Consider the following 17,831-nt stretch of genomic DNA (forward strand, 5'->3'; position numbering starts at 1 on the left):
TCTTTATAAAAAGTGGAAGCTTTGAGGGATATCAAGGTTATATTAGAAAACAGAATCAGAAAAAGCTCCTAAACAGCATGTGTGGGGTTTGAGATAAAAACAAACCTATAGTCTGAGTGCTTTTGAGACTGGAATGAAGCACAGAGGTGCAAACTCTCGTTGTTTCTTATTTAATCTTTTTAAAAAACAGTGAATTTGGAAGACAGGACAAGTCCGTGGTTTGACAGGCAATAAAAACCAGTGCCAGAGCAGGCTGGTTCCATAAACCTAAACCCAGAATAGAGCCAGGGACTCTAAAAAGATACAACAACTCATTTGCTGATTATTTTCCTGTTTGAAGTGACCAAGGGAGGATTTTGGTGGGGTATTCAGAGCCTGATGCATCACTAATGTCCCTTTTGTGCACCAGGCTTGATTTCCTCCCACAGAGAGATACCATCACCTTCCTCTGCTGCCTTCCCTCCAAGTGCTCTGAGGAAAGATGCATTAGGAATGTCAGGATTTGCATATTATGCTAATGAACTTCCAGGTGGGAAATGCACCTCGGGTTTCAGTGGGATAACTTCTTTCAGCTCAGTCTGCATTAGTTTGTGTCAATATGAACTTGGAGAGTGATTTATGGATTTCTGCTGGCAACAGATGAGAGATCAGCACTTCTCCAGGCTCTCCTCAGTACTCCCTGGTGCCAGCTCCCAAGGAACTGCCTCCACACAAAACAAAAAGTGGAATTTTTTTGTGCAAATACACAGTATTTCTGTGAAATGAAGTGCTGCCTCTCTATTTTTGTTTTCTATCCTTAAGTGATATTTTTTTCCTTGAAGAATGTGCTGCTCCTTTACATGAAATGAGGATTGCACAAAACTGAGTTTCTTTTCGGGGTTTTTGGAAGTTACAGCTTCAAGAACAACTGCAGTGGTGACTGGGGAGCTGCATTAAAGGAGTGTTGTTGCCTTTTCCTTTGGAGACAACTTCCTGCCTGTGTTCTGAAGTTTTTTTTTCCAAAGCCTTCTGTTGACAAGGGATGCAGAAAATACTGAACCTGCTAAACTCAAGTTTTTAGTGTTGTGTCTTGTGTGGTGTCACCTAAAGGACAGAGCACAGTGTGTGTCCCTCAATGCCTGCTCCATGTTGGTTTTCCCTTGGGATGAAGGTGTGTGTCAGAATTCAGTGGAAGTTGTGACCAAACCCTCCAGTATAGGAGGGTTTTTTTATTATTTAGTGAAATTCCTTGGGCACTGCTGATGTTTGGGGGTGGTGTAATTTAAATGCTGGAGGTTTTCCAGCCTGGAAGTCCAGGCTCAATGCTGCTTGTGAGGATAATGCACAATTATTTTAATCACTGTCTCAAACACAGAATCATTAAGTTTGGAAAAGCCTCTAAAACTGAGTCCAACCATTAACCCAGCACTGCCAGGTCCACCCCAAACCATGTCCCTGAGCACCACATTTCCAGGTTTTATGAGGAGCAGTGTTCAGCCTCTTGCAATTCCTATGGGATGAAATACTGTCCTTCCAAATTCACTACATTCTGAATTTGCCTGTTCCCTGGTCTAAGCCAGTATCTCTCTGCCAAGGCAGAGTGTTCTAAGAAATTGTCCATAAAAGTGTTTCTGTGGTTGGAATCTGAAATTTCTGAAGGATTTGAGTAGGTCTGTGCTGCTGGCTTGATCTCTTAAGTAGACAGAAGTCCTTAGGTAGAGGATTTCTTTTAACCAGTTACCCCAAAATTTTGTTACCTAAAAATTAAGTCCTCGATGGGCATATGGGAGATGAGATTTTTGCTTGGGTGAGTATCCACCCAACAGGAGCAGCTCTAGCAGAACAAAGCAATAATGAGCTTGGTAGTAATTGCATTTGCTGGGGCTGTGGGGGAAGAGAAAAATGAAGATTTGATCCAGAGTCTCCCACATAAGTGCCAAAAAAAGCCGTTCTAGCTCAGTTATGCACACAAGCCTGACAGGGATTTCAAAAACAACAACCCAAAGCAAATGCAGCTCTGAAGGTTGGGTGGCAGGTGTTCTGTAAGAAACCTCTTCTGCTTTGGCTCTTGGCCCCATGTGCCCACATAAGTTCAGGGATACTTCAGAGATGGCAAGTGCTGAGAAGAACAGAATTTTCAGAGAAAAAAAACTGCAGGTTGTTTTTTTTTCTTTGTTTTCAGCACCAAGGGATGGATTTGTAGGTGTCTAAAAATACGTAGCGATGTTGGTGTTGGAGCATTTCTTAACTTGTGCAAGTTGTTCTCCAAAACTTTCTCTGACTGAAGTGATAAGTTGAACAGTTACAGTAAATAGAGTAATATTTTGATTGGTACAAAACCTTTCATTTCTTCTTGATGTCTAATTAGTGTAGCTCTGAATGTCAAATATTTATCCACTCTACCCGGCGCGGTGCTCACTTCGGTGGGGCTCCATCTGGCTCTGCCTGCCTGGAAGCCTGTTCCTCCATGGAAGAGCTTTCCCAGACTCGGATCTGGTGATGGATCCCACCTGTTCCCCTCCAGGCCTCTTGGTCTGGAAGGGAGCTCTTCCCTCCAGCAAATCCAGGTGGAAGATAGTGCCAGGAAAACCAGAGACAGGCTCGTCCATGAGTGTGACTGTGCAGAGCAGGAAATGTCACCCCACGTCCTGACTGAAAGCTGCTGATGGGTGTGAGTGGGGCAAATATGTTAAATGAAGACATAATTATGCATTTAAACTACCAGTGATGTAATTTCTTAGTACAGAATGTGGTGTAGAAGCCTTGTGTATCCACAGAATCCCAGAATGGTTTGGGTTGGAAGGAACCTTAAAGATCACCTAATTTCAACACTCCTGCCATGGGCAGGGACACCTTCCACCAGCCCAGGTTGCTCCAAGCCCCATCCAACCTGGCCTTGGACACTTCCAGGGATCCAGGGGCAGCCACAGCTTCTCTGGGCAACCTGTGCCAGGGCCTCAGCACCCTCAGAGCCAAGAATTCCTTTCTAATATCAAATTTTAAGGGTTTCTCAGGGATTTTAGTAGCAACTGTACTACAGACTTGAACTGAAGCAGAGGGATCCTCTGGTTGTGACTTGTTCAGACTGAGTTCGAATCCAACCTACAGCCCTTCAGGGAGGAAATGGATGCTTATCTTTAACCAAAGGGTCAGATTTTTTCCCTCTTCTTCTCCTATCTGGGATAAGTTTGATAGTGCAAAAATCAATGCCTGTATAAAACCTGTATTTCCTTACACTGTAGAATGTTTGCTACATTTTGGTCTCCTCACTGAATTCTGATTTCATAAACATATCTTCTCCATCCATCATGTTCTTTGTGTGACCCATAATGTGTATTTCTATGATTAAAGCATGTATTGAAGAAATTTCCTATTTTTTCCCCCTACTTTTCAGACCTCAGTTAGTGTGAGGTTTGGATGATCCAATGCTTGTACTGGAACTCCTTGGGAAAAGGCTGTGCTTCAGCCCTTCCTTTGGGATTTAGGTTGGTTGTCAGTTGAGAGCTGCCCTGAGTTATCAGGGAAAGAGTTTCAGCTTTTATTGAAGTCAAAGTTGGTAAAACAAGGTTTAAATAGTTCCAGTGGAGAGTTTGCAGCTGAGCAGTGAGCTGGTGAATGGACTCATGGAGTGGAGGGAACTGAAAAGGCAGTGGAGAAATTCTGTAGAAGACCTGACCACGTTGCTGCTTTTGTCTTGTGGCACTTTGAGAACACCCAACTAAAAGCAATCCAAGACAGCCTTTCTCTGTAAAATAAATCAACTTTAACAAGAATGAGTTTAATGTATTAAAATATCAGTATAACTGACTTTTTCCATCTGAATTTGTACTTTCAGGTATTGGAAATTTGACTGAAGTCTACCTATCATGCACTGGAGAAGGTAATGATTCTTTAATACTAATTTTGATGTGTTGGTGATGCTAATTTCTCTTTATTCTTGCCATCATTGAATTGAAATATCAATCTTTTTTGCATTGTTTGTGCCTTAGACTGAAGAACTGCCCCAGAGTTTCTCAGTGCCCTGACAGTGGATTTTAATCACCCTTTTTAAAAGAATATGTGTCTGTCTAAGTTCTTGGGGTGTATATGTTGCTTTGATGCAATTTTACATGGAAAGGTTTATGGATAACACAGAACAACTTGTCTTCAGCTTGACTATTTTTATAACTGAACCACTGTTTAAAAGAATGCACATAAGTTAAAGAATGGATTTTTTACAAAAGGATATTGATATCTTGTTATCAATAGTGTTTTGGTGTTGTTTTTTTTTCTGATTAGGCTCTTATTTGTCTCGTGAGGAGATTTTCAAAACTGGTGTTTAATTAGTCATTGAATGACTGACCCTCTAGTTGAATTAGCCAGACCAACCTGTGGTGTTTCTGAAACTCAGATTTTCTTAATGGCATCTCAGTTGGAATGTCAAAGGGAACAAGTATTGTTAGTGGAGAGGTGGGTTTTGTACAATAGAACCTGAAATTATCTTGAAGGGTTTTTTTTTCAGCACGCTTTTAAGTATGAATTATACGATGTTATTTTCCAAGGAGAACAAAATGTTTTCAGATCTTACAATTAAGTATTTGAAATATAAATGTCGTCTTCCTTCTTAGCTTTAGGTGTTATTTTTCTATCTGTTCAGAGAAGGTTACAGGTAGCTTCTGATCAAAATACTTAATTTCTTAATTCAGAAATTTCTGCTTAGTCCTGGATGGTGTTCACAACGAAAACTGAAGCTATGGAGATGATGTAAATATTCTTTTGGAATGTACAATGCTCTCTTAGTGTGAGGTTCTCCAAGACAGCATGATAAATTTTGTGATATATCACTTGCTAGTGGTCTGAAAGGAAAAGCTTATTTCTTAATATAAAAGATAACTTTGAATAATGGACTCCTCATCCCTTTGGACAGTACTCCTAAATTAGCCTGAGAGCCCTTTCTCAGGTGCAATCTCATTTTCAGGTTCCCCACGGTAAAAAGGAGATGCTGATCCCCATTTCATTTGGAAAGTGGTTTCAATCTGCTGATGAAAAGTACTTGTGAAGAGTTAGGCAACCTTGATTAATTGAGCCTGAATAAGAAGTGCGGGATCAAATCTCAGGATATTATTTTTAGGCTGCAGCCTTGTGTTCTGCATTCCAAATCCTTCCATGCTGGTGTGATGGGAGGTGGGAAGGGCTGGAGCAGACACTCCTATTCCTGCTGGAATAATGGCTTGCAAATGCTGGCACTGCTGCAGACAGGAGGGGGGAAATTTGCTTTTTGTTTGCAGAGCAACACAACTATTTGGTAAACGTTTCTCATTAGTGAGGATGTGACTGGAATTTGGGTGGAATGCCTGGATTCTGTGCTGGAACTGGGAGTGAAGTGGTGTTTAACAAAAGCCAAGCGTGGGGAAGTGCTGGGGGAATGAGAACCATGAAAAGTTCAGTGATGAGCTGTGGAATGTTCAGGGCTGGGACCGGGAGGCAGAACTGGGTTCTTGTGGTGTGTGGGGAGAGGAACAGGAGTGTCACCCGAGCTGCTGAGGTGTCCTGAGCTGGGAACTCCCGTGAACTTTGTGTATCTCAATTCTGCTCTTTGACCAGCAGCAACCTGGACGTCAGCACTGTGCTTTCAAAGAACGAAGCACAGAGTGTTTTTTAGGAGAGAGCGGTCACACACATTGCTGTGCTTGACAAAATTCCACTTATGGGGACTGCAAATTCAGCTTTTATACCCATTTCATCTCTTGGAGAGGGCAGGACTTGCTAACCCACACTCCTCAGCAGCACGTGGTCCTTGCTAAGCCCTAATCAAGGCCCTGAGGATGCCAAGTTTGGGGTTTTGCTTCTGCTCTGGCGAATCAAAACTGGCTGTTGTTGGCCAAAGTGACTCAATTAAGTAGATTTGATAGGAAACATTTGTGCACTGTAATGGTATAATTATAAAATTCTACTTTATTACCTGTCAAGCTAATTAAACCAGCAACAGGTTAACAGTCCTCTTAAAGCTGGTGGCATCTGTGCATTCTATTCAAAAACAGGCTTAGAGTGTCATTTTAATTAGAAATATTACCAATAGACACTGTACAGCTGTGCTGGAGAAATGTCCTGATGCTGAATGTGCCGGGTAATAGCTGGAGGAAAGGAAATTACAGTGAATACAGTCTGGAAAAGCAGTTGTTTAAGGCAGGGTTTGAAGGGATTGGGACTGTCTCCGAGGGCATCCAGAGTTGAGTGGCAGCTTTCTCTTCTCTGAATTAGTAAAACTGCCATTTTGTGCTGGATTTAGTTGTCTTTTAAAAGTTCAGCAGGCTCTGCCCTCTTGGAAATTGCATCTCAGAGGTAGTTTGATGATTTTACAGGAGAGTGAAATGACAACTTTTTGATACATATAAGCTGGATTTTAATTAATCACTGCAGAGTTCACATTTTGCTTGATTTTGGGGATAATATTTTGAGTCATATTTAGGATGGAGTCCTCATGGCTTGACTTTTCATCCTAAGAACGTGATAAGTACAAAAGGCACCAACCAGATACTTGGACAAAACTTAGGATAAAGTGATGTTAACTCATGAGTGCCTCATTCCAGCAGCTTTGCAAAACTTTGAGGGTGTTTTCTTTCGGAATATGTGTGAGGATGTGTTGTCTGTGTTCCCTGAGTGGGTACCTGGGGCTGGAATAACACCAAGGGATGTCTGGGGAGGCAGCAGGGCCGTTATTTCTCAAATGTACCACAAGGAATATTTTGGCATGAAGCAAATCTGCCCTTCTGCACTCGTTTGATATTGTAAAAAGAGATGACTGTGGCCTTACAAGAAGGTTAAGATGTCGTGAAGTTTAATACACTCTGAAAATCGTTCTGTTAAAGCCACTGTTGCTTGTGATTGATGAGGCAGGTTATGATGGGAGCTCTAAATCTTGTGTTTGTGTGTGCAAATTGCCATTTCCCAGCCTTTTCAAGGTTGCTGAGTTTATCTCGTGGTGCAGCCCATATTTAAGGATTTCATGTTGCATTAGCCTTTGATTAAGGGGAAAGGAACTTTGATGATAAAATGCCCCTAACAGTGGTTCTGTGGACCAACTTGGAATAACTTATCAGTCATTTTTCATGACTGAGAGCATGTTTGGGACATGAGGGTCACCCTTTGAGGATTAATTTCTGAGATAAACAGCTAATGGCTGTTGGATGATTATGGTTAGAAGCAATTATTATGCCATTTTTCAACTATTCATTCCTACAATAAAAAGTCACCAGGCTAAGTTTTAATCTGCTGTTTAAATAGCTGGGTCAAGATATGTCAGCCTGGATTCCAAGGTGTTATTGAATGATAGGAGTTGCTGACACTTCTTCACCATCTGCTCTGGCAGAGGTGGGTCCTGACAGTTGCTTTTGCCTATTTTACCTTATTTTTTCTGTATTACCTGACCTTTCTACACCCTCTAAGTCATCAGCTCAAATAACCAGTTGGCAGCTTTATGGAGTCCCCTGTAAATATCAAAGTAAACATGTATTTTGCAGATATAATAAAGAACATTTCACACTTGGCTTAAGTTTTCAGACAGGTGTCACTGTCTCTTTCTTTTCCCCTGGGCTTCAGGTTCCCTTTCTTCTGTGTCCTTTTAAAATTTCTGTCATCAGCTGAGCTGAAAGATCTAATGGAACAGGACATTGTGAGGACAACTCATGAGCTGCTGGAAGGTGGAGGTAAAAGTGGTAGAGCCTGAAAGCCAAAGAAATGTGTCTGTTTAATTCTATTTAATAAAAAAGAGAGAGCCCTAAACAACAGAGATATGGGGAGCTGCTGTCAGAAGCACTGCTTGAAAGGAGCGAGAAAGTGTCTGAGGGAGGGATTAGTGCACTGAGAAATAAACTGCTGAATCACTGGGAGCAAGGAAGCAACATTGAGTGGAGAGGCTCTGTAAAAAAAAAAAAAAAAAATAAAATGGCTGCTGTAATTCAATTAAAATCACAGTAGGATTTGCTGGTGGAGATGGAACATCCGTCATCCCGTATCTCGCACTGGCTGGTGCCTCAAGGGCTGCTTAAGTGAGTGGAGAGCTCCTGAAAAATGCTGGAGTGACAGTTCTGCAGTGATGTGAGTCTCCTTTTCCTCCCAGACAGATGTGTTTTCCCCAACACACCTATTGAGTTTGAACTGCTGCTCGGTCTTCAGGCACGTGACGCTTTTTTGGTCGATTATCTGAATAAAAAGTTGTAGTTTCTCCTGCAAACTGGAAGAGGGGAAACCCTGTGGGAATGCTGCTTGGGCTGTGGAGCTGCAGGGGTTGGGGGCTGCAAATCATTTGGGCTTTTATGATTATGGTTTTTTCTTAATTATTTAAAGATGTGTCCATGAGGGGCTGAGTGGTGAGGGAGCTTCAACAGCCTCCACTCGTGTCACCAGTGATGTCCAGGGTATAAATGAGAAAAGGCCTGAAACCCCCAGCAAAGGAACTCTGCTCTCGAGTGAAGGAGACAAAACCAGGTTGAATTTTAGTCAGATTAAACTGCAGCTTAATTTAGCCTGGTGACTTTTTATTGTAGGAATGAACAGTTGAAAAATGGCATAATAATTGCTCCTGACCATAATCATCCAACAGCCATTAGCTGTTTATCTCAGAAATTAATCCTCAGAGGGTGACCCTCATGTCCCAAACATGCTCTCAGTCATGAAAAATGACTGATAAGTTATTCCAAGCTGGTCCACAGAACTTTCACTTGGTTTTCAGTCAACATTTCTTGCTGCAGGTGGGACAGGAGGTTTGGCCGTGGCTCTGCCCGTTCCTGGAATGGCTTCTTTGCTCTCAAATCTCGTGTTGATCACTTGAAATGCCTCCAATGTGCCCTCAGCAATTTTAAATAGCGCCAATTAACATTTAGGGAATTAATTTCAGGCTCGTGGAGTATCAAACATTTACTTTACAGATGTAAATGAGGTGTTCAGACCGTGCATCTCTCTCACCCCTTAACCCAAATACTTGTAAGGCAAAAAGTGCTGAGGTCTGCAAACATGAAGGTGTGTTTTGGTGCTGGAATTATGAAACATGGCATTATTGCTGCCACTTTGGATATACTGCACCAGTATAATTCAGTTCTTTGCTCAGATTCAAGGCTTGGAGCAACCTGGGCTAGTGGAAGGTGTCCCCATCCATGGCAGGGGTGGAACATGATGAGCTTTAAGGTCCCAAACCATTCTGGGATAATGAAAAAAGTGGTATCTTTTGCTAAAAATTAGGAAATGAAAAACTAAAGCAATGTCTGGATGAAACACCTGATCCTGTGAACCCTTCATGGTTCATTGTGGAACACTTGATGCTTTTTCTCCTCTTTTTAAAAAAATTCGATACCCAGAAACAACCAACTCAAACAGAAGTTAAGATTCTTCAGAAAATCTGTAATTAGTTAAGATGAATCTTTTCTTTGCAGACAAAAACATTAAGTCTGATCTTTACTAGGACTGATTTTGTCAGCCCTTTTATTGATAAAAAATTTTATAAATATGGTTCTGCAAAAAGGTGTCACAGTGGGATTTAGTCAAAAGATGTTTCCCTGGTCTGTCTTTTGTGCTGGGACAAGGGATGCAGACATGCACCTTTTGGCAAATGGATCCATTGCTTTAAAGGATCCTTGTGCCAGCTGAAAGGATGAGAAATATTTTCAATTTGGGGGTTCATTTTTTTCAAATCGAGGGTCAATTCCAAAGGTTTCCTTTCTTTGAATTTTGAATCTTAGTTTCTTTGGATCACAGTTGGGTTTATTGAGAAGGAAAATAAGATTTTTTTTTTTTTTTTTTGCCTTGTTTAATTCATTCAAACTCGTTATTGTTCCTATTTATACCATTTTAAGAAACATATTTACCACCTTACTTGGGAAAACATCTTTAGTTTCAATTTCTCCTAATATCACTCTTTTTAAGTGATTAAACTTGATACACCATGTTGCAAGTTCTGTTTTTGTAGAACAGTTGAGTTTGGAAGGGATCTGTAAGGTGATGTAGTGCAACTGCCCTGCTCAAGCTTTCTAGTAAAATGTTATTTTAGGACTTATTGAGTGGCAGTTGTCCTCAATACACCATGTGGCATAAAGAAGGAATTGGAATATGACTCATTTTTTGTCTCCTGTCTGTAATTCCTTCTGGTCTCTTCTCATCACTTCAGCTCCCTTGCCACTTGTAAATCTTTTAGGAGTTATCACTTCAGTCTCTCAGCCTCTATTTTCATTGCTCTTCACATGTAACAACTCCTGTCCATCATTATTCCTTTTACTATCAGGTCTGTATTTTCCTTCGTGCCTCTGATTCGTGACCAGTTCTGCACATGCAGGATTTTAGAGCACTTGTCCCTTATTCTGTTCTATTTATTTCAGCAGCTGAACTGCCCAATATCAGAATTTCCTCAACATGGAGCCTTACAGGTAGTAAACTGCATTTCATGCACTGCTGAAGTTAATGGGAATTTGGATCAGCTTTGTGATGCCCTACTTCAAAGTAGTTCAAAGATCTCTTATTTCCTCATTTTCCTCTTAATCTTTGCTCCTCTCATTCCACAAGAATTATCACAATTCTACTGTATCACCTGCTTTGATACAGGAGATCTTATCCAGCACAGTCCTTGAAGTCTTTTTCTCTTCCACAGGAAGCAGACGGGGGAAAAAAACCCTCTTTTCATGCCAAGCAGATGTGTCCTGATTTTCTTTGTTTTTGCTTAGGTTTTGCCACAGTCTGTTATCCTAGAATTAAAACACCTCATCAGAGGCTGATGATTAGAGCTCCTTCTCTTTTTTTTTTTTTTCTCCCTCCACCTCCACCCCCCCTGTAAAATGTCATTATAGCATTTCTTTCACTTTTTCTTGGTGACTTCTTTTGCAGCTCTTAAACTGCTCTAGGCTGTGCCACTTGAACTCAAGCTTCCACCATGGGCAATCTTTTATATTAGTAATTCTTTTCGATACAGCTACAAGAATATATTGTTCCTAATTTATTTTTCTGCATCAAGATCTTACACTTTCTGATCTTTTGGTGTTCAGGCATCCTAAATGGGTTGAGTCTTCTTGGGACCAGTGGCAGGACCCTGCTTTGATGTCAGTAGTTGGAAGATAGGAAGATTGGTCAATTAGGAGGAAATCCTTCACCTGGGAGGGTGGTGAGGCCCTGGCACAGGTTGCCCAGAGAAGCTGTGGCTGCCCCTGGATCCCTGGGAGTGTCCAAGGCCAGGTTGGATGGGGTTTGGAGCAACCTGGGCTAGTGGAAGTGTCCCTGCCCATGGCAGGGGGTGGCACTGGATGAGTTTTAAGGTCCCTTCCCACCCAAACCATTCCACACCCATTGTACAGATGGTGTTGCCTAATTACATTTCATCTGCTGGTTTCCAATTAATTGCCTTGATGTGAACCTTGTATTTCTAAGCAAGGGCTAAGTGGTCTTTCTCAGAGGACCTCTGGCCATATTTGTCTTTTCTCAGAGACATGAACCTCTGCTCTGTCTCCCTGCTACCAGGAGTCCCCAGCATCTGGGGGTCAGTGCACAGCATTCCAGACACCTTCAGACAGATGTGCTGTTCTCTCTCAGCACAGAGTTGCTCAGATCTGGTTTTCAGACAGAACTGTAGAGCTGGACAGAGTCTGGGCATCCCTGTGCTGTCTCTTTTTTCCTGGGGAAGCTGCTCATGTCTGTCCCTCAGTCCTAATGTGTGGCACGAGTGCTCAGTGATCCAGGGCTTTGCACAGGGAATCTCCCAAGGACCTGCTGTCAGCTCTGCTGGGTTTTCATTTCTTTGTCTTTAGTGCTTTCTGCAACTTGCTGCAATCACAAAACACGTTGTCTTTGCTGGTTATGCCAGTCTGGCTCTGGCAAGGGACCTGCAGCTGTAGCCTTGGGTTTGCTTTTTATCATTTGAGAACTTTTTCCCCCCTTATACCCCGTGTTTACCATCTGCATCGCTGTGTTTACCATCTGCATTTTAGAGATACATTTCAAGTGGTTTTATAACCCTTTTTACTGTATCTTCAACTCTGTTAATTGCACTGAAGTTCACTTTCTGCAGTAACACGAAGTGCTTGGAGTCTTTTTTGTTCTGTTACAGCCTGTAGCAGAAAAAGTCCCCAGTTTCCAGATGACTTTGATTTCCCTTCCTAAGCCATTTTCGTGTAATTCCGCATTCCGATGCGCTCTCGGTGCTAAAGCTCTTTATGCTGTGGTGTATTTTTAACTAATGATGTGTCACTGTACCAGCTTGGATTTTCTTGTATCTATTCTGTAAACAACTAAAGTTCCTTTTAAGGGGGAGGAGGACGAGAAGAAACAGTGCCAAAGAGCTACAAGCCGTGTTCGTCTTCACGCAAGCAAAAGAGATCAGACTGGCCTGGGCCCAAATTAATTAAATGTTCCATTTAGTGGAAGATGTCAGTTAGGAATAGATAACACTTTCCATCTGAAGCGCTTGACTGGTGGAGAATAACGTGTCTGTGGGAGCAAGCTTCTGAATGTTACCCAAATGTCAAAGCAGGAGGGAAAGTTTTGAGGCTGAGGCTTTGCAGAACGTTATCTCCTGGCAGGTTCCTCAGCTCCAACTTTTCCATTAAGAGGGGCAGCGTCAGCAGAGAGCTTGGGGATCACAGGAGCCAGCAGGACCAAAGCATCCTGGCATCAAAGGGATGCTCAGAGCAGTTATTCCTGTCAAGGGATTGCAGTGCCAGGGCCAGGAGCAGTGGGAGAACATGTGGGTTTAGAGGGTAAGAGTGGACAGAGTAGCTCTTTACATTTATATTTGATGAACTGGTAATTTGGACACACAATGAGGAAAGAAGAGTAAACCCTGTGGGATAAATTTGAGGAGGGATTTAGGAAAGGGACTTGGTCCAAGTAAAGCAATCTATTGACAAGTGTGTGTGGGGAAGGAGACTGGAAGTCTTTCCTGTGGATAATTTTCTGTCATAATTGAATATAGCTGTAGTTTCTGAAACTTTCTATGTCTATAAAATCAGTTACCTGGAATATGTATTCTTAAATTGAAGTGCTGTAATCTCACATACTGTAGAGCAGGTAACTAATAACCATTTACTGATGTAATACTGCCCTCTGCTTAAAGAATGCCAAACTTCATTGCAGACTTGTACACTTAAAACAAAACATACCTGAGCAAAGAGCATGGGAGGCTTTAATCCAGGAGTCTGGATCATTTTGGTCTGGAAGGCCAGAGCCCTGGTGGCTGTGGGATGTAAAATGTGAGCACTCATTCAATCAGCTCTGTTGTGGGTGGGTTGTTTTACCCATCTGGTGTTGTGAGATTCTTCTTGTGGCTAAAAAAATGGGATATATTTTGCTATTCTGCTCTAAAACGTTTATGTAATAATTTTAGCTTATTATAAGAGTCTTGAAGAGAGGGTCTTAGGTAAAAGAATGACGTTAATTTAGATATCCATGGAAATCAGGATGGCTCGTTGTGATTAATCTGCTTGAAATAAATGCCAGAAAGGTGAAAAATGATCTGCTTGTCATCTGAAGTGACTTAGTGCACTTCTTTCTGCCATTGTACATCAGGTGTGTTGTTTTTGCTGCAAGCATATTTCATGTGGGATGGCAAATCTTAAATTACTACTTTCAGAGAGGATGTAGAGAAGCAGTTCCCCATTGCACTCAATTCTTTTTAGTTAATCAGCTCATGGTCCACTTCATACAAAAACTGTTTCACCGTGATCCTCTTGGTTATCTACATTGCTCTTTACCCCCTAAATATTTGTGTTGAGATTTAACTGGGCAAACTTGAGCCACTTGTAATACTTTGGCCCAGGATTTGATCAGCTTGATGTGGTACCTGGTACCCTCTGTGATGTTCTTGGTGTTTGAGGCAGGCAGAATACCTGGGACACACCTGAAGGAGGTTAAAAATGCAGATGGAGGTGTTGACAGAGGATCACCAGAGCACATGGATATCTGGCAGGGTTTCTGGTTCCCAACCTGAGTGAGAAATATCAGAGGCATAAATGTGATCACCAGCTTTGGGTTTTTTGGTGCCAGTTCAACATCTCATTTCTCTCTTGATGGAGCCTCAGCATATCCCAACCTTAACCAAGGAATGAAGCCATCTGGGCTGGAAGAGATTAAAATATTAACAGGAGAATAATCAAGACAGACTGTCCCTGATATCTGTCTGCTGCTCACCAAGGTGTCACCTCCTGCCTGCAGAGGTGAAGGGGCTGCTCTGGGCAGGAGGAGGGGGAGCTCACAGAGCCCCCGTCATGTGGGGTAGATTTAAATTAGATTTTGGGAAGAAACCCTTCCCTGTGAGGGTGGGGAGGCCCTGGCACAGGTTGCCCAGAGAAGCTGTGGCTGCCCCATCCCTAGAAGTGTCCAAGGCCAGGTTGGTTGGATCATCCTGGGCTAGTGGAAGGTGTCCCTGCCCATGGCAGGGTTTTGGGGCTAGATGGTCTTTAAAGTCCCTTCCAACCCAAACCATTCCAGTGTTCTGTGATGATTCTGTGTGCTCCTGTCCCATGAGGCCAGTGAGACCTCCCTGAGCTGCAGTGCACCTTGCAGACACACCGTGTATTCCATTGGTGTAAATCCATGTCACTCTGTTCACTGCTCTGAGTGACAACTTTCTCAGGAGGGGCAGAGGAGGGGCAGGGACTGAGCTCTGCTCTGGGGGGACCAGGGACAGCAGCCAGGGAATGGCTGGAGCTGTGCCAGGGCAGGGTCAGGTTGGATCTCAGGGAAATGTTCTTCCCCCAGAGGTTGGTTGGGCCCTGACCAGGCTCCCCAGGGCAGTGGGCACAGCCCCAAGACTGCCAGAGCTCCAGGAGGGTTTGGATGATCCTCTGGGGCGCAAAGGGTGGGGCTCTGGGATGGGCCTGTGCAGGGCTGAGGGCTGGACTTGATGCACAAAGTGACAAAGTTAAAGCTCTGCCTTCTGTGTAAATATTAGATGTGATATGTTCTGCTTTATTAAGGAAATGTGTTTGGCATCTTGTTACAGGAGAACTAATTGGGTCCATAGTGAGTGCATGAATTAGGGCTGCCTTCTGCAGCACTGCTAATTTAGGCATATCAGGGTTTGAAAATGTTCTAGACATCTTCAGGGGAGTTGAGCAGTTTTGGGAAGTTAAAAAAATGGCAAAATAACTCAAGAATGTACATGTAGATGAATCTTCTTCCCAAAACCTAAGCATGCAATTGTACTATAAATAAAATACTGAGAAATATGAGGTATATGAAGTAAAGTTTTTAAAGCTCCCATTTATCAGACCTGACCAGATAATTCCCAGTTTGTAATTATTGGGCTAATTTAACGTGATTTCCTCATAACAGAGTGTGTGAGGATTAATATCTTATTTTCAGAATGAATTGGTGCACATTTGTCTCCATAAAGATCTGGAGGGGAAAGCACTGAGTTGTGGAGAAGTATGGGCAAGTGTGATGTCATATGCTTTGGAATACAGGAAGGAGAACATGGAATTTAAGTGTTCCCTGTGTATGAGGAGGATTGTCTTAATGGAGACTGGGGTCAAAGGGTAGTTCCTTTCCTTATTTTCATTTAAATTATATGAACCTTTGGATTTCTGTTGTAATTTTTCCCATCTTACGAGGGGTCTGATGTCTTTAAACTGGGCTACAGTCCCTTCCTGTGAGCTCCATAGCTACTCTCAGATCCATGTTCTGTTTTACATCCATTAGGATATTGGATAAAATGCATAAAAGCAACCAAACTGGAAATCCAAGCTTTCCAGTTCTCAGGAGAGTGGTCTGATGACCTCATCGTACCAGTATGTGATCCAACCCCAGTTAACTGCTAATTTCTTGAAGCCCCTCTGGGTCAGGAGGAAGGAATGAGATAATTTGATGTTGAACTCAGGAATGTGTTCACGAGGGCTGTGAAGCCTTGGGAGCAGGAGGGCTTCTGGAGTCAGCAATGTGTTGGGTGATTTACCATCTTATAAAGTCTCCATAGAATCCTCTAGGTTGGAAAAGACCTTTTAGATCACAGTCCAGTGATTACCTGAGTGTGGCCAAGCCCAGCACTAACTCACAATGCCCTCAGGAATAGTGACTCCACCACACCCCTGGGCAGCTGTGCCAGGGCTGGACAACCCTTTTCATGAAGGAATTTGTCCTAATATCCAGTCTAAACCTCTCCTGGCACAGCTTGATGCTGTTCCCTCTCTTCCTGTCCCTTGTTCCCTGGGAGCAGAGCCTGACCCCACCCCCAGCTCCCCCCTCCTGTCAGGGGGTTGCAGAGCCAGAAGGTCCCCCCTGAGCCTCCTTTTCTCCAGGCTGAGCCCCCCCAGCTCCCTCAGCTGCTCCTGCTGCTCCAGCCCCTTCCCCAGCTCCGTTCCCTTCCCTGGGCATGCTCAAGTCCTGGCTGGTGTGGTTCTCCTGGCATTGCCTTTAAAGGGAGAAAATAGCAGCCAATGTTCACTTAAAAGCACGTTTATTGGGTAGAAATATTCTCAGAATCAGGAGCTCAGTCCAAGCAAGTTGCAACGACTGCCAAGTTTTCAGTCTCAGTGGGATTTAGTCAGGGATGCCCCACCTCTCCCACACAGAGATGTTTGAAGCACTTTTCCTACCCCGAAGCAACACTGGAGATGGATTTGGAGCTTTGACATCAAGTTTCAGTATTTACCTCCAAGGCAAGCTTTTCACTAGACTGAACTTTTAAGAGACTAAACTGTGGAGTTAAATATTTCCAGCATCTGTGGAGCTCTCTCTTTCACAAAGATGATGTTTTAGGCTTACAAAAGGTGTTTTCAATACATAATAACAGCGTGTCTAGAATATACCCTTTAATTAAAACAAAAGAGCTTGAGAGGGCTGAAAAGAACACCCCTATAAAATGAATAAGTGCTCACAAGGCTTCCATTTAATCAATAGTCGTGCCGGCGGCGATCGCGAAAACTTCAGTGCCCCCGTTTTAATCAGGGACGTTTTTCCCCGGTGCGGGGGCGGAAAAATATCCTGATTAATTAATTTCTATTCCTGGACCGAGCCAGCCTCCCAGCAGAGCTCACCTGAGCAGCTTGGGGACAGGGCAAAATATGCACTGGCAAAGTAAGTGGTCCCCGAGTTGATGTCGTCAGAGCCGAAGCCGAGCCCGCGGCCGGAGCTGATTAATGAGTCGCTTTAGTCCGAGAGAACAAGAGGCAAAACTTGAGTGCTGGGGGAACCTGCTGCTGCTTTTGATGGAGTGGCTTTATTGAACATTTTTTTTTTGCCTGGCCAGGAGCTATGTTACGACTTTTTATAGAAGGAGTTTTTTGATGTTGGGGCTATCTTAGAAGAAAGAGTTTCGCTGTTTGATTTGCATGTCGGGCTGGCTCCCGCAGTCTGTCCTTGCTCAGCGAGCAGGATCCTGGTTTGCTGTGCCTGGAGGGATGCAAAATATCCCAGATGGGATGGAAAGGTAACAGCCTTCCTTCTAGAAGGTATTGGTGTACTAGTTGCATATAATTAGGAATGTTAACAAGGGCATCATTGTGCTAATTATTATGCCTAATTATGGGAAAAAAAATTGAAAATTTCATGGCCACTTTCTGCTAGACAGAACTTAAAAGCTTTCCAGAGACTAAGTACATTAATTAATCTACTGTACTTGTTTAAATATAAGAATATACTAAAATATTTTCTGTTTCGGGGGGAAAAAAAAGGAGAAATGAGAATAAATGACCTTTCTAGTGAAGCAACCCACTTAAACAAGTAAAAATAAATAACTAAATATAATCACAGAAATGTTGTTTTCAGTGATCCAATTGATGAAAGAGCCCAGCAAGGAACTGCAAGAGTTATGATCCATTGGGAATGAAACGAGAACTTCCAGTGTGAGCTCTGGTTATTACAAACTGTAACTCAACTTCCTTTTATTGCTGCTCTGTCACAGA

At 42.8% G+C, this 17,831-nt stretch overlaps 1 protein-coding gene across 3 annotated transcripts in view; it reads left to right on the forward strand.

Annotated features, from left to right (window-relative positions):
- Positions 1-17,831, forward strand: part of CNTN4 (contactin 4) — a 286,304-nt gene that overhangs the window by 34,926 nt on the left and 233,547 nt on the right. For all 3 annotated transcript variants that reach the window (XM_027640398.1, XM_027640402.1, XM_027640397.1), the window contains exon 2: positions 3,815-3,859. The gene's annotated coding sequence lies outside the window, so the exon portion shown is untranslated. The remainder of the gene's footprint in view (positions 1-3,814; positions 3,860-17,831) is intronic.

Source organism: Corapipo altera, unplaced genomic scaffold, assembly GCF_003945725.1.
Source record: "Corapipo altera isolate COAL_440 unplaced genomic scaffold, ASM394572v1 55, whole genome shotgun sequence".
Taxonomy (NCBI): domain Eukaryota; kingdom Metazoa; phylum Chordata; class Aves; order Passeriformes; family Pipridae; genus Corapipo; species Corapipo altera.